Source organism: Canis lupus, chromosome 8, assembly GCF_003254725.2.
Source record: "Canis lupus dingo isolate Sandy chromosome 8, ASM325472v2, whole genome shotgun sequence".
In the NCBI taxonomy this organism is placed as follows: Eukaryota; Metazoa; Chordata; class Mammalia; order Carnivora; family Canidae; genus Canis; species Canis lupus.
The window spans coordinates 57249980-57264134 of record NC_064250.1 but is presented as its reverse complement, the minus strand read 5'-3'; the positions used below and the strand labels follow the sequence as shown (position 1 = coordinate 57264134).

At 36.9% G+C, this 14155-nt stretch overlaps 1 long non-coding RNA gene across 2 annotated transcripts; it reads left to right on the top strand.

Moving 5' to 3' along the window:
- Positions 1-4540: 4540 nt before the first annotated feature.
- On the top strand, positions 4541-12975 carry LOC112657678 (uncharacterized). Of its 2 annotated transcripts, XR_004817810.2 has the most exons (4): positions 4541-4853; positions 6486-6572; positions 9048-9143; positions 11342-12975. It is a non-coding gene; the product is annotated as an uncharacterized LOC112657678 (long non-coding RNA). The 2 variants fall into 2 exon arrangements; XR_003135216.3 differs by lacking the exon at positions 9048-9143 and having other exon boundaries at positions 4560-4853.
- Positions 12976-14155: the final 1180 nt, after the last annotated feature.

The following is a 14155-nucleotide window of genomic DNA, read 5'->3' as shown; positions in this document are numbered from 1 at the left end:
AATGGTAACCGGAGAGAACCAACATTTCTTTTCAGCCTGATTATTTTCAGAGGATTATACTTTTTATAAACTAATTCTGATTACACATCACAAGTTATTGTAAACAGCTGTTTTAATATCTCAGCCTGTGGGACTTCAGTGCAGATTTCCACATTACCTTTGAGCCACATGTCTACAATTTAGTCTGAGGGGATCTTCAGTGATAAAAAAAAAAAAATACTTTGCCTTTCTTCCTTCTATGGCCATCTCTTCTCCTTCTGATTTAGTCTTGGCTACAACTAGAATACACCTGCCCACTCAGATTCATGAACTGGCTACTTCACATCAAAATTGTAAAATGCTGCCTCAATGTTGAGACTCTATTATAAGCCTGTAAACATTTCCCTCTCACCTCATCCCACCAAACTCACAAAAGCGAGGAGAGAGAATGCAGCACCCTTTTCTCAGTAATTATGTCCAGACGAGACCTCGCATGGCCAACCAGGATACGATGAGAATGGAAAACAAATGGATTCCAAATTTCTAAAGCATAGTGTACAAAGCAGAGAGAGGGAAAGAAAGCGTGTACTCCATCCCATCCTTTCCTCCTTTTAGCCCTGCCAGACATTCCCTTTGTTCTCTTTTCTATCTCACTGAGATTAAAGTGCTGATCTCTCTTTTTTGAAAATGATGTCACTTTTTTTTTTTCTTGCCTTGGCAGAGAGCAAGTTCATTACAAATCTGCTGTGTGACTGATGGCTTTGAAGAGATAAGGCAGAGGGGGGAAACACATTTGGGAAAGGTATGAAACTCAAGAGACAGGTTGACAATTAAGCTGGCAGTAAGAGAGATGACGGAGGATAAGGAGAAACAGAGGCTGGGTGTAAATATCTCTTCCATAGTCTCATTTACAGCCCCTGAAATACAGTTTTTATTTCCTTCACAGGTTTATCCCTAAGCAATGCCATGGACTCAAATTCATTTTGTTCTTTTCCTGATGAGATGCATACATTTTTAATAACATTATTTCAGGCAGTCCCTCACGGAAGTATCTGATGCTCAGGGTGAAGACATTTCCTTCTGCCGTCAAAAAAGGGAAAGTATTTGGTATTGAATCTGATTGGCTATAATTGCTGATCATTGGGCTATGTGGGAGTTTATATAAGAACCATTTCAGATGTAAAACTAGGTTGAAAGCAAAATACACATTCTAATGCCATTTGCGTTGCTTAAAATTATTAGTGACAGATGCGGAGCTTGGGAATGTAAAGATTTTCTTTCATCTCCCTGGTCCAATCATAGTGGAAGCAATGGGCTTACAAGTGGTTGCAAAGGCCAAATTATTGAACTGCTTGACATCTAGTAATTAAATACACACACACACACACACACACACACACACACACACACACACACTGCACAACACCCCTAACTCTATAACATCTGAAAAAAACACTATCATTTTTATGTCTCTAATTGTATTTCAGCTTTAAAAATGTCTTCATCTTTCCTCTGGATGGATATTCCCATATACATCAAAAAGATGTATTTAATTTAAATGTATTTCTGGGTTAGGCATAGAGGTGGGAAGTAAGAGAAGGTAGTAGTGGCTAATGAGCTGGAGAAAGGACCAGTGAGAAAAATGTTGGCTGGACCAGGGCACATATGATGAGAATAGGATCCATTCTTTCTCTTCCTCTGTGGAGCTTCTGTACCCTGCTATCATCATCACTCACCCCTAGCCTTCGCTTCTGAGAAATAATAGAAATATATATGATTGGACTTTGAATACTTATGGAGGCTGGAATGTATGTGGCAGATACACTCTCCATTCACCACTGCTCGTGACTACAACACATTACATATCAATCACATATTTAAAATATATATATACATATATATATGTATATGTATATTAAGCTTCCCCTTGGTCTTGAAGAAACTCTCTGCAAAAGTAGGTGACTCATTTGGTTAAGCATCCAATTCTTGATTTCAGCTCAGGTTATGATCTCAGGATTGTGAGATGGAGCCCCTCGTTGGGCCTTGTGCTCTGTTGGAAGTCTGCTTGGGATTCTTTCTCTCTGTCTACCCCTCTCCCTGCTCTCTCTCTCTCCTTCTCTTTCTTTCTAAAATAAATAAATAAAACTTTAAAAAAGTAGATGCTATTTTGTTATTTCACTCTTCCTACACCCTCCCCAATATCTTCCCTGGCTCTCCATCGACTATAAGATAAAATCCCAGGGGCACCTGGGTGGCTCAGTCGGTTAAGTGTCTGCCTTCAGTTCAGGTCGTGATCTCAGAGTCCTGGAATCAAGCCTCACATCTGACTCCCTGCTCAGTAGGGAGTCTGTTTCTCCCTCTGCCCCTCACCCCACTTGTGTTCTCCGTCTCAAATAAACAAAATCTTTAAAATAAAAAAAGATAAAATCCTAGATACTTATGCTTCTATTTCCTGTTTTTTTTTTTTTTTTTTTTCTAATTCAAGCATTTCCATTCCATGTTCAACTGATTCCTAATGAATATCTGGATCCTGAATGCACTTGGTTGTCTCATCCATTTGCTCTTACTTTTTCCTCCGACTGGGATGCTCTCTTGGCTCTTCCACATCTAATGAATATCTCCATTTGCCTCCAGCATGAGCACAAGTGTGACCTCTTCTGTGAAGTGTACTATTATTCAGCAAGAATTGATCACTTTCCTTCTGGCCAAACTTCACCTCCTTATACTTTGAACTTAGCATCATTACTCATTTAAAACATTTTACATGTCTTAATCCAGGTTGTAGGGTATAGCCAGAAAATATAAACATGATGAATCAAAAGTTAGTGCTCACTTTATGAATGTTTGGTGGACAAATGGATGTATGCAAATGGATGTGTTTGAATGCAGGCAAAAAGACTTCAGGGCTATATATCTGCTTTCTTAGTTAAGGATGCATTCTTTTCATTAGAAAATAAAAACTTGATGAGGCTTGTAATTAACAAATATTAATACAAGATAAACAAAAACTGTTTGTTTGTTTGTTTATTTATTTATTTATTTATTTATTTATTTTCAAAAACTGTTTTAAAAGGGCCCAGATAGGAAGGCATTGTGGAAATACCATGACTTATGAAAACATCAATAATTTTCTATGTCAATAATTTCTTTTTGTTCACTGTTCTATTCATGATGTGTGAGGAAAGCGTCCTTCAGAACATTTTACCTTGTTTTCTGATTCTGTTTATAAGCATAAATAAAATATATTAAAGAAAAGTAAAAGTGGTAAATGAAAAGTCTTCAGTGTAACCGAACACACATATCACTACAGATTTGGAAATGACTACCTGCTTGATATTTTTTAAAATGCCTTCCAACTTTGAAGTCTCTTGTTTTTCTTATTGTTGGTTTGTTTTTGTTTTTTGTTTGTTTGTTTGTTTGTTTGTTTGTTTGTTTTCAGTAGTTGACAGAACCGCTGTGTCAGGTTTGAGCCTCAGGTTGATTATAGTTGAAATTGAGTGCCTCCATGAAGCTGATGTCTTGTACATGTCAGGTACATTCTTATCTTTTCTAGGATGAGATGAATGCCAGGAGGGTGCATGCTGTAGAATAAGTTAGCATACAGATATTTTTATATTTCGTATTTTTCTCATTCACTCAAACACTCTGCCTATCCACATGTTTTAGGATTTTCTGATTCTCTGAGCTCATCTTGTATTAGTGCCAGAATCAGCATGTCAATGACTAGTGTCACGTGTGGAATTCCAGAAATCAAGTGCTCTCTAAAGTCTTGGAAAATTAAAGAAATAATGGAAATCCTCAGAATGTTGCTGTAATAACATTGCTGGAGCAATGAACATTATTTGGTGATCCCAGTGCCAGAATAACTTAAGGATTTAACACAGGCCATATATTTTAATAGATAATATGTCCTTTAACACCATCCCTTCTGAGTGCTGGAAGATATCAGAAATCTCATTTGAGACCTATGAAATGGTTTCCAAGTATAGAAGTAAGGTGGAAAAATATTTAGGGCTGGAGAGTACTGACTCTAATTTAAACAATGATCCTAGTTCCATTTTACTCCATTTCATCAAACAACCTTTAATCAATGGCTGTCAGAAAATTTAATCAAGATTAATATTGGCAAAGACCTTTCTAAGATTATCAAGAATAGCAAAGCATTAGCTAACAGGAAGATGGTTGACTGGATTTGGATTCCTTATAAATGCCTTGGGAAAACTCATTCCAGTCTCCCCAGTTTCTCATCTCTCATTGTTATTGCAGAGATGTGCATGTTTGATTTAAAGAAACTGGTTAGATACTCAAGCACCTCTTCCAATTCATTATGTCAGAGAAACAAAAAACTACATTTCAAGAGTTTTTTTTTAAAACAGACAAACAGGTATTATTGGTAGATAAAAGAGGAACACCATGTTCTCATAGCCCTCCGAAAATACTTTGGGAAGTCTGCTATCTGGTTTCACCAAGTTGCAAAACAGATCCAGAAAACAAAATTTCAAGTGCAAGCTGTTTATTTGGGATGTGGTCCTGGAAATACTGAATACTGAAGTGAGGAAGTAGAACAGGCAAAAAAAAGGTCAGGGAAAGCCAAGAAAACATGTGTTGCAAAGCAAATTCCCAATGAGATGGATTGCAATTTTGTCCTGACAGGATTCATGGGGAGCCAGTATATCATGTGAGGCTCTGAGTCATGCCAATTGAAGAGTGAGACAGCCAGAGCATTTTATACCAACTTCTGTCAGTCGCTGGATGAGAGCTGTTCTGGGGACTTTCCTCTCCTGGTGCTGCCACAGGCAGAGTGAGCCACACAAGCAACAAGATGCTAGAAGTTGGAAATTGGCTCTGCAATGCTGACCCGGTAAAGCCTAAAGGTATGTGGGTCTGGCTTTGACAGCCTTGGTCCCATCTGCTGACAACATTCGTTGGATCAGAAATGGGTCCATAAACACTCATTTCTACTGTAGTAATGAGTGAAAATCCCCTGTAAAGAAGGCACACTGCATGTTCCCAACAGGGCTTTGAGCAACATCAATAGTAATATCATCACCATCACCTCTTCAACAATTCCGGGGTGGTTCAAGAGTTATAATAACAATTCTTCAGTGAAATACTGTGGAAGGCATTTAATCATGGCCAACACCCAGCAAGCAGAAGTAGCATTCACATAGCACTCTTCAGAATTCATCGATTATGCGATTACTTGCAATTACTGCAAGTCGTATGATTCATGTGTATGAAAATATAATAGCTATAGAACAATACATATCTATAGAGTGAATTATTATTATTATTGTTTACCATTATTAGGACCTTTCTTGTGGAATCACACTATACCACTTTTATTCTAGAGAGCCTGCATAGGCTTCCTAGGCCGAGTTGGGATTGCTTTATCTTAATTTACCTGGAAATTTACCAGGAGGTATATATTTGGACTCTGTGATACTGGTAAAGATATTTATAGGTTTGTTATAAGCAGCACTTATGTCACAACAGGCTCTTAAAATTTCTGTGATGCTGTGATGAAGTTTCCTGGCCTGAGCCTTTTTCTAAAGTCATTTTCTACATCAAATTGTAGTCAGTCAGAGATGGTATTTAAGACTGTAAGCAATGACGGGCACTGAGGGGGACACTTGATGGGATGAGCACTGGGTGTTATGCTATATGTTGGCAAATCAAACTCCAATAATATATATATATAAAGATGTAAGCAATGTCACAGAGCAAACAAGACAATGCATTTGCCAATGAAGAGAATGGCCCTGGAGCACCAAGATGAGCAGGACCTTCCTCATGAAGTTGCTGATTTTACTGGAAAATTTTAATGTAACCACTAACAGACATAATTGGTGTTAGACTCTTACCCTACGTTCCACAACTTCAGTTTCCCTTGGTCTTGTTTTTCGTTTCTTTCATATTTATATTGTTAAATATGCATTTTCATGGGCCATACCAGGTCATTGTTTAGAAAGAAATCATTGATCCAGGAGCTCTTTAGGTCGAACTTAGGTTTTCAGAGATGCTCATGAGAAAGCAGAGCTCATCTTCTGTGAACTATACTTTTTTACCTTTTAAAGACAAATACCCAGCCAATAAACTCATAAAACAGATTATACTTTTTAGCATGAACAAAAGGAGTTGTCTAACCATGTGGCCCATTTATTTTTAAAACAAAGGCTGTACATATGGTTTCACACTAGTTTTTAAGCAGGATTTCACCTTCTATCCTTTTATATATTTGTCACAAAATGATAGTAGCTTCATCATTCTATGAGAAATTGTCATTTTTTGCTTGATGGTGTTTGTAGCAGGAGAGTAAAGGAAAGGATGGAAGTGTGGCCACCTCCAATTTCTGTTTTGTTTTGTTGTTGTTGTTCTGAAACTCCTCTGGTCCCTGGTCATGAAAGAAACAGAAATGTTTAATGTGTGTGTCTATGATCATAGCAGGGCAACTAGGTTCCCAAAGGGGATCGTACCTTTACTTAACCTGTTTTTATTTCCTATAGGCAAAGAAAAATGTGAGAGATGACTTAGAATGAAGGCCAATCCTAGTTCTCAGCTCTTCCAAGCCTCCACCAAAAACAAACAAGCAAGTGAGCAAACAAACAAATATTGGTAATATTTTGAATGTCAAGATTGGTTAGAAACCAAATGGATAGTACTTTCATGAAATAATCATTTGACATGGGATGTCTGGGTGGCTCAGTGGTTAAGTGTCTGCCATCAACTCAGGGTGTGATCCCGGGGTCCTGGGATCGAGTCCCATATCAGGCTCCCACAGGGAGACTGCTTCTCCTTCTGCCTGTGTCTCTGCCTTTTTCTCTGTGTGTGTCATGAATAAATAAATACAATCTTAAAAAAAAAGAAAAAGTCACTTGACACATCTAGCTTTCTGATTAGGAATTTTTATTGAATCAAAGAAAGAAATGCTTCCATTGTCTACTGGACGAATGACCTGGATGCCAAATGAATTTAAAAACAAATAAACAAAAAACACTTGTTTATTTATCCATTCATTCTTTGTATAAACTGATAGATTGGGGCATTCAGACTTTTGAGTGTTAAGAAGTTACATCTGTAAAATCACATATTTCAGAGAGAAGGCTTCCTTTTCCTTCGATTCATATTTCCAAAATTTCTCACATATGGAAAGTTTCATTTTTCAGTGGAATTCTTATTTATTATCAAAGACAGCTTTTCTGAGGAAAGCAACAGTTTTTTTTTAGACAAACCAAATTTGTTTGCATATAAAATATATTGTGAAAATTAATATTGTACTGTGTTTGCAACACTGTGAAAATACTGGGATTTTATTTTGACTAATTATACATCTTAACTTACATATAATGAAACATTTAGTTGAGACATATTCTTGTGCACTTTCTTTTAAAGTAGAGGTGTGAGTTTTTCTATCTTGGCTGCAGTCCAATTTGTGCAATAAAATTACATTTTATTTTTAAAAGTCTTCTGCTTTGAAACTACTTTCATTTTCTTATCTAGAGTTCATATTTACTGCAGAGATGGTTGCAGGTCATAATAAGATGATATGGGCCACAATGGGCTGTGAAATTCTTTGAAATTAAAAAAACCCACAATGGTTATTATATATATATTTTAAAAGTTATAAACTACAGCCCCATGGGCAAATATGCCCTGAAGACACTCTCTTAGAGACCTCAAGCTAAGAATAGTTTCTTCATTTTTAGATGATTGACAAAAAACGAATAATATTTCGTGACACATAAAAATTCTGTGAAGTTCAATTTTCAGTGTCCGTAAATAACATTTTATTGGAACACAGTTGTACTTGTTTATGTACATATTGCTTACAACTTTGGTGCTACAACACAAAACAGTTGAACAATTATAACAGAGGCCATATGCCCAGTAAAACCTTAAAGAAGAACTATCTGGCCCTTCACAGAAAAAGTTGGTCAATCCTGATGTCTCTCCTTCTCCTATGTATACATAGGTATAAATTGATCATATACATGCAGATCTATTATAGATTTATCTATACTTATCCTTGATCTGCCATAGATCTATGAACTATCCTAGATTTTCTAAATCTATGATCTTGTTAATAATCTGTCCTAACAACTGTGACCTGTGTATCTATGTTCTAACCATCACAAATCTAGCTATGTACACCTATACATCTATAATCTATCTATGATTCATTTATTTATTTTTTTTCTTAAATTTTTATCCATTCATGATAGGCACACAGTGAGAGAGAGAGAGGCAGAGACACAGGCAGAGGGAGAAGCAGGCTCCATGCACCGGGAGCCTGACGTGGGATTTGATCCCGGATCTCCAGGATCGCGCCCTGGGCCAAAGGCAGGCGCCAAACCGCTGCGCCACCCAAGGATCCCTCTATGATTCATTTATATCTCTATGATGTATCTATTTATATCTGTGTCTCTATATCTACAGGAGAAAAAGAGAAGAGAGAGAGAAAAAGATTGACAATTTAATAAAAAAATTCGAAACTGCCATTTTTCTCTCAAATGCGTTTGGACATATTTATATTAGTATGGAGAACGAAACGTACAGCAATTACTATTCCAGTCCTAATTTATACTTGGTGTAAAAACAGCATATGTATCAGCACACAGGAGCCTCCATTGTGTTGCCTCATGAACACATTACTAGCCCATCTTCGCTCAGGTAGATATACTGCTTCCAGGCAAAGATGTGGTTTGCACCGTTAGCCAGGTTCTGAAGTTTAAATAAACTCCTTTTCAACGTGCCATTTTTTCTAGCTATCACACAGGCTCACACAGGCTCATAAAAAGCTTTAAATTTACTACATTTCTAAAAGGATACAGTTTGTGCAGTAGGTAACTGTCACATTCTATATAGACATTGGTGAAATATATTCACAAAGCAAATCAGTTATTTCTCTCCTTTGCCCAGAGATGGAAAATCATTCGATCGCATAAAAACCTGATTTTATTTTATATTTTTATAGCTGAAAATATAAAGTGGCCTGGAGACCTGGGTATTTGTTTCTTTTAAAATGTCCTTCCACTAATTCTAATAGCAAAGCAGTGATATTTATGCAGAGAGGACCACTCCTGTTTGTGTCATGGTCATAACCACTTTCTGAACTGGGAAAATCACACTGAATGGATGTCTTGGGTTCCTGCTCTACATGCCTAGTAAGTGCGATTTGGGGAAAATCTATTAGACACATGTTTCATCATTTAATTTATTTGTTATGTGGACTACAAATAAATAAGTATATTGTAAAGGGACAAAAATTTTGGTTGCTATTTTTTCTAAATTAATGTCTCTCAAGACTTGTACTTGATGTAAGTGGATGGTACTTTGCAACTACAATTAATAAGCAAACTGACTTAGTTCTCAAAAACGACTGTCTTACTAGATAATTCAGGCTAATATCGAGACGATCTGGTTGGTAAAGACATCAACTATTGTTTAATGGTTTTAAATACAACGGTGTTACAGACTTTAAAAGGCAAGCACTCATTAAAATTCTGCTAAAATAAATACCTTTCAGTTCTGAGCTCGCCTTGCAGGTAGGCTTATATGATAATAAGGCTTCTGAAATCACTATTTGCTCTGTGTGCTATTAATAATCATTTTTTTCTGTGTTGAATGAATTGAAGATAAAGATCAACTCTTTAGGTCTGAAAGTTAAGTGTAATCTTTCAGGAATGTTGAGAGGCATTAAAGGAAATAGGGGGATTTACATTTCAGAACATTGCTCAATCCCAGGGAGAAAGAAGCCAAAGCAAAGACAGGGAAGGCACTACACACTGGGCTGCCATCCTAGGTTAGAACCATCCTTTCCCCACCCACCACGTCCCCAGATAGTCTGTTCAGCTAACCTCATCTGGGGGCCAACTCTTTCCTCTCTGTGCCCACAAACACTTCAAGAACAATGTATATTTGAATATGGTGAACCCGAAGCTCGTCTGTAAGTTGTTAGTTCCTTACTGGTGAAGGACTCTGTCCAAAGCTGGACAGGTTCACTGAATTCAATGTTATCATAGGATATTGAAATAACTAGAGGGATGTCTGGGTGGATAAATGGTTGAGTGTCTGCCTTTGGATCCGGGCATGATCCCAGGGTCCTGGGATCGAGTCCTAGACCAGGCTCCTCAGAGGGAGCCTGCTTCTCTCTCTGCCTATGTTTCTGCCTCTTCTCTCTCTGTGTGTGACTCTCATGAATAAATAGATTTTAAAAATCTTAAAAAAAGAAATCTGGAAGGCAGTCAGAAAAGATACTTTTTGTTATATGAAACAACCCATTTGTACACTATTCTTGAACTGAAAGCAGGTCATAAATTTAAAAAAATAGGATTAATTTTACAAAAAGTATGTTTTTAAGAGAAAGAATATTATTTGATTTCTTTACAGTATTTGATATCTAAAATGGCCTCTTAAGCCTTGAAGGTATTCCCTTATTTTCTTCCAAAACCAATTAATTAAAAAAAAAAAAAAAGAAAGAAAGAAAGAGCAAGTGCAAAACAGGTAGAAATGCTGATTTAAACATATGGAGAAAAGATTGCCTCTTTTAACTACCTAGATGGATGTAAGTGTGAATGGTACATTTGTTCTTCCCAAATCCTCTTGTGTTGATTAAAAAATATATATAGCTCCTAAACAGTATCTTTATTAAGTTTTAGATATAAATAAATTATATCTACATTTTCTGTCTTAAACTATGAGAATTCATCAGTCATGTGACCACATACACCATGGCTACATGCTTGTTCAAAATGCTTCGGGATTGCAAGGCAGTTTTCAATTCCAACTTGTGTTTGACTAACAAAATCTTTGGGATGGTTAGGGCTAAAAGCAGCACAGACTTCTAAGATAAATTAGTTTCATTTTTATTTTTATTGCTGTATTGCCAGTTTCTCTTCCAAATTACATTTTTAATAAATTTGATCTATAGCCATTTTGAAGGGTGAAAGCCCATAAACACATCTTTCTACTTTAATTGCCTTTATAAAGCATTTACTCAAAAGGGCAATTTTTCTTTCCAATTGTGCCACCAGTTTTTAGAAGTGAATCTGCCAGCCTCTCAGGATTAACTGAAGTTCACTGCTGAAAGTGACTCATGTACTGTAGGGCATGAAGAGAGCCATCCTTAAATTTGTATTGGAAAAATAAAATAAAATAACCATCTTTTCAGGGAGGTTGCATGTTAACCACAGGTATCATTAATATATTCTAATTTCTTGATAGTAACAAGACATTACATTCTTCAAGTCATGGCCCCATTGTCCCAGATCACCACCTTTTAGGTGAAGAATCATACCTTTTGTTGTAGAACAGAGTCTTGAGTGAGTTTTCTACTCATGTTTCTGTGTGTACTCCTCCCCAGATGATCTCATCCAGAGTCATGTGGACGTGAATCCTGCATTTGGATCTCCACCCCAATCTGCCTCTGGCACGTAGAGCCCCCTGCCTCTCTTCCTGGAATGTCTAACTGTCACGTCCATCCCAGCACGTCCAAAGTGGAACTCCTGAGCACTGGCATCCTGTCTTCTTCATCTCGGTCCACAGACACAGCATTTAATACTCAGTCCCCAAACCTTGAAGGGATCTTTGACTTTTTTATATCTCCCCCTTATTTCTCATTTCATCTTGTAATGACTCCACTGGACACCATCTTCTCGGGACAAGCGTGTACCCACAGAATCTGACCATCCACTCTGCTGACACCTAGACTCAGCCACAGATGTCTGTCACCTGGGTTGAAATATGCAGCTGATGGATTTCTCTACCTGCAGTTAGTTCTCCAGATACCAGTTAGAGTGGCATTTGTTAATATAAATTAGGTAATTTCACTCTCTTACTCAAAAAGTTGCCCATGGTCTCCATCACACTCAAAATGAAACTTAAGCACTGTGTGCTATCAAGGCCCACAGGAAAGCAAATCGTTGGCTCTTTCCTGTTGCTTATCTCCTTCCTGCCTGCCTTGGTCATAATCCCCTCAGGAACTGCAAGGATGAAGAAGAGGAGACTAGGCAGAAAAAGTAGGAAAGAAAATGTTAATGCATTGGGTTTCTCAGGGAGGTGTCAGATACTGAGGATAAGTGGAATCAAAAACAAAAATCAGACAGTGAACATTGCCCTTCCAGTGACACATAGAAGGCAATTGGATTAAATCGGAAACTGAAGATCTGGAATCCACTTTCTTTTTATTTGTAATTTGCCATACAAACCAAGGAGTTACAATGGACTAAATGTTTGTGTCTCCCTGACATTCCTATGTTGAAATCCTAACCCACAATGTGATTTGTATTAGAAAGTGGAGGCTTTCAGGGCTAATTAGGTCATGTGGGGGGAGTCCTCATGAGGAGATTAGCGCCCTTCTAAGAAGTCAGAGAGGTAGCTAGCTTTTCTTCACCACCACATGTGCATCCATCCGGAAGTTAGCTGCCTACAACCTAAAAGGGGATCCTCACCAGATCTCTACCAAGCTGGTGCCTTGATCTCAGACTTCTAGCCTCCAGAACGGTGAGAGTAAATGTTGGATTGTTGATGAGCCACTCATTTATGGTATGTAGTCACAGCAGCCTGAACTAAGACAACAGCCATGTGTTCGTAGTTGTCCCTGAGAAACATTTTAATGACACGTGCTCTTCACACCTCTGAAACTTTGGTTCTTTAACTCCACAAGACTCTGATTAGGTGAACACATTTTGTAGTATGGTGACAGGGAGGCATGCACTCTCTATTTTATTTCAATGGTGAGAAGATAAATATTCATATTTTTAGAGGCACAACAGAAAAATTATTTTCAGCATCATCAGGATTAGTGATTAAAGAACAATAAGGCTTAGGAAACATCAGTCTTGCTCAATTTATTCAACGTGCTCACAAGGCATTGCTTTTATGTACTTACTGTTAATTGTCATGGATGTTGTCAAAACACTTAGCATTGCCTAAGCCTCTCAGTTGAAGACAATTGGACAATTACAGCATGTACGTCACGTAAAACTCAAAAAGTTAAGTGGAGCAAATGGTGGGTATTTGTCATTTCTAATAGCTGAGTAATATTCCATTGTATACATAAACCACATCTTCTTTATCCATTCATCTTTCGTTGGATATAATACACTTTAGAAAACTATCTGCTATATAATAAACCCAGTAAAAATTAATGATTATTATCATTAATACATTAACATAATTATAACTATCAATACAATCATACTTCATGTAATATTAATAGGATTAATACTTTATATAACTTTTAAAGTTTTGTTCATGTAACTATTTACGTTCTTAATTCATTTACGATAGTCTTTACTTGAGGTATTAACTGTTGTCTAAATTTCCTTAAATTCTGGATTGATTACATACAAAAGCTTTCTATATTATAAAAATCAACTTAAGTCAACTTCAATTAGTCCAGTAAGAGTGACTTGAAATTAATAATTACTTTTGAATCCAAGCTGTTAAATGAATTTAAATATATTGATGCATATTTATATATTTATGTATATTTACATATTTCATGCATTTTTTACCAAAGGAAAAAAAAACACAAAAAGAAATAATATTGCCTATAATATCATCATTAATATGTTCTATGCAACATTTCATTTTATTGTATACATAAAAATTCTACAAAAGTGGAACTGCACAAAAGTAGTGTCATGCCTATATTATTTGTTAATTTCTTTCTCCCAAAATAGAATTTAAAATTGTCTTTTCATGTTCGCTTCATTTTGTTACCATTACCTTTCAATTATGTCATCCCCGGAAGTTAAAAGGTGAATAGGCCCTTAGAGTCAAAGTATAGGCACAATACTATCAGGGGGCAAAGGAAAGGATGGCACCAGAATGTAAATCCTCGAATGTGACCTTCCAGGAACCCTCAAGGAATGACAGCATTGCAGGTATACCTTGCCTTCCCAGAGTGACTGCATCAGGACCGTGACTAGGTCTTTGCGCTGCCCAATGTCATAGCTTAAGGACAACTGCTTCTTTAGTTACACAGAATGGCGATGGTATATTAGAATAGCAGCAAAAGAGAAGTCAGGTGACATTTTCTCTATTTTAATTATGTATTGTTCAGAGATCATTCTTTCTGTAACAAGCATTCAGGTTCTAAATTGCAGCCCTGCACTGTCAGCATGGGTGTCTGACACCCAGCTCGGCCCCCAACTATTCAGATACTCACACA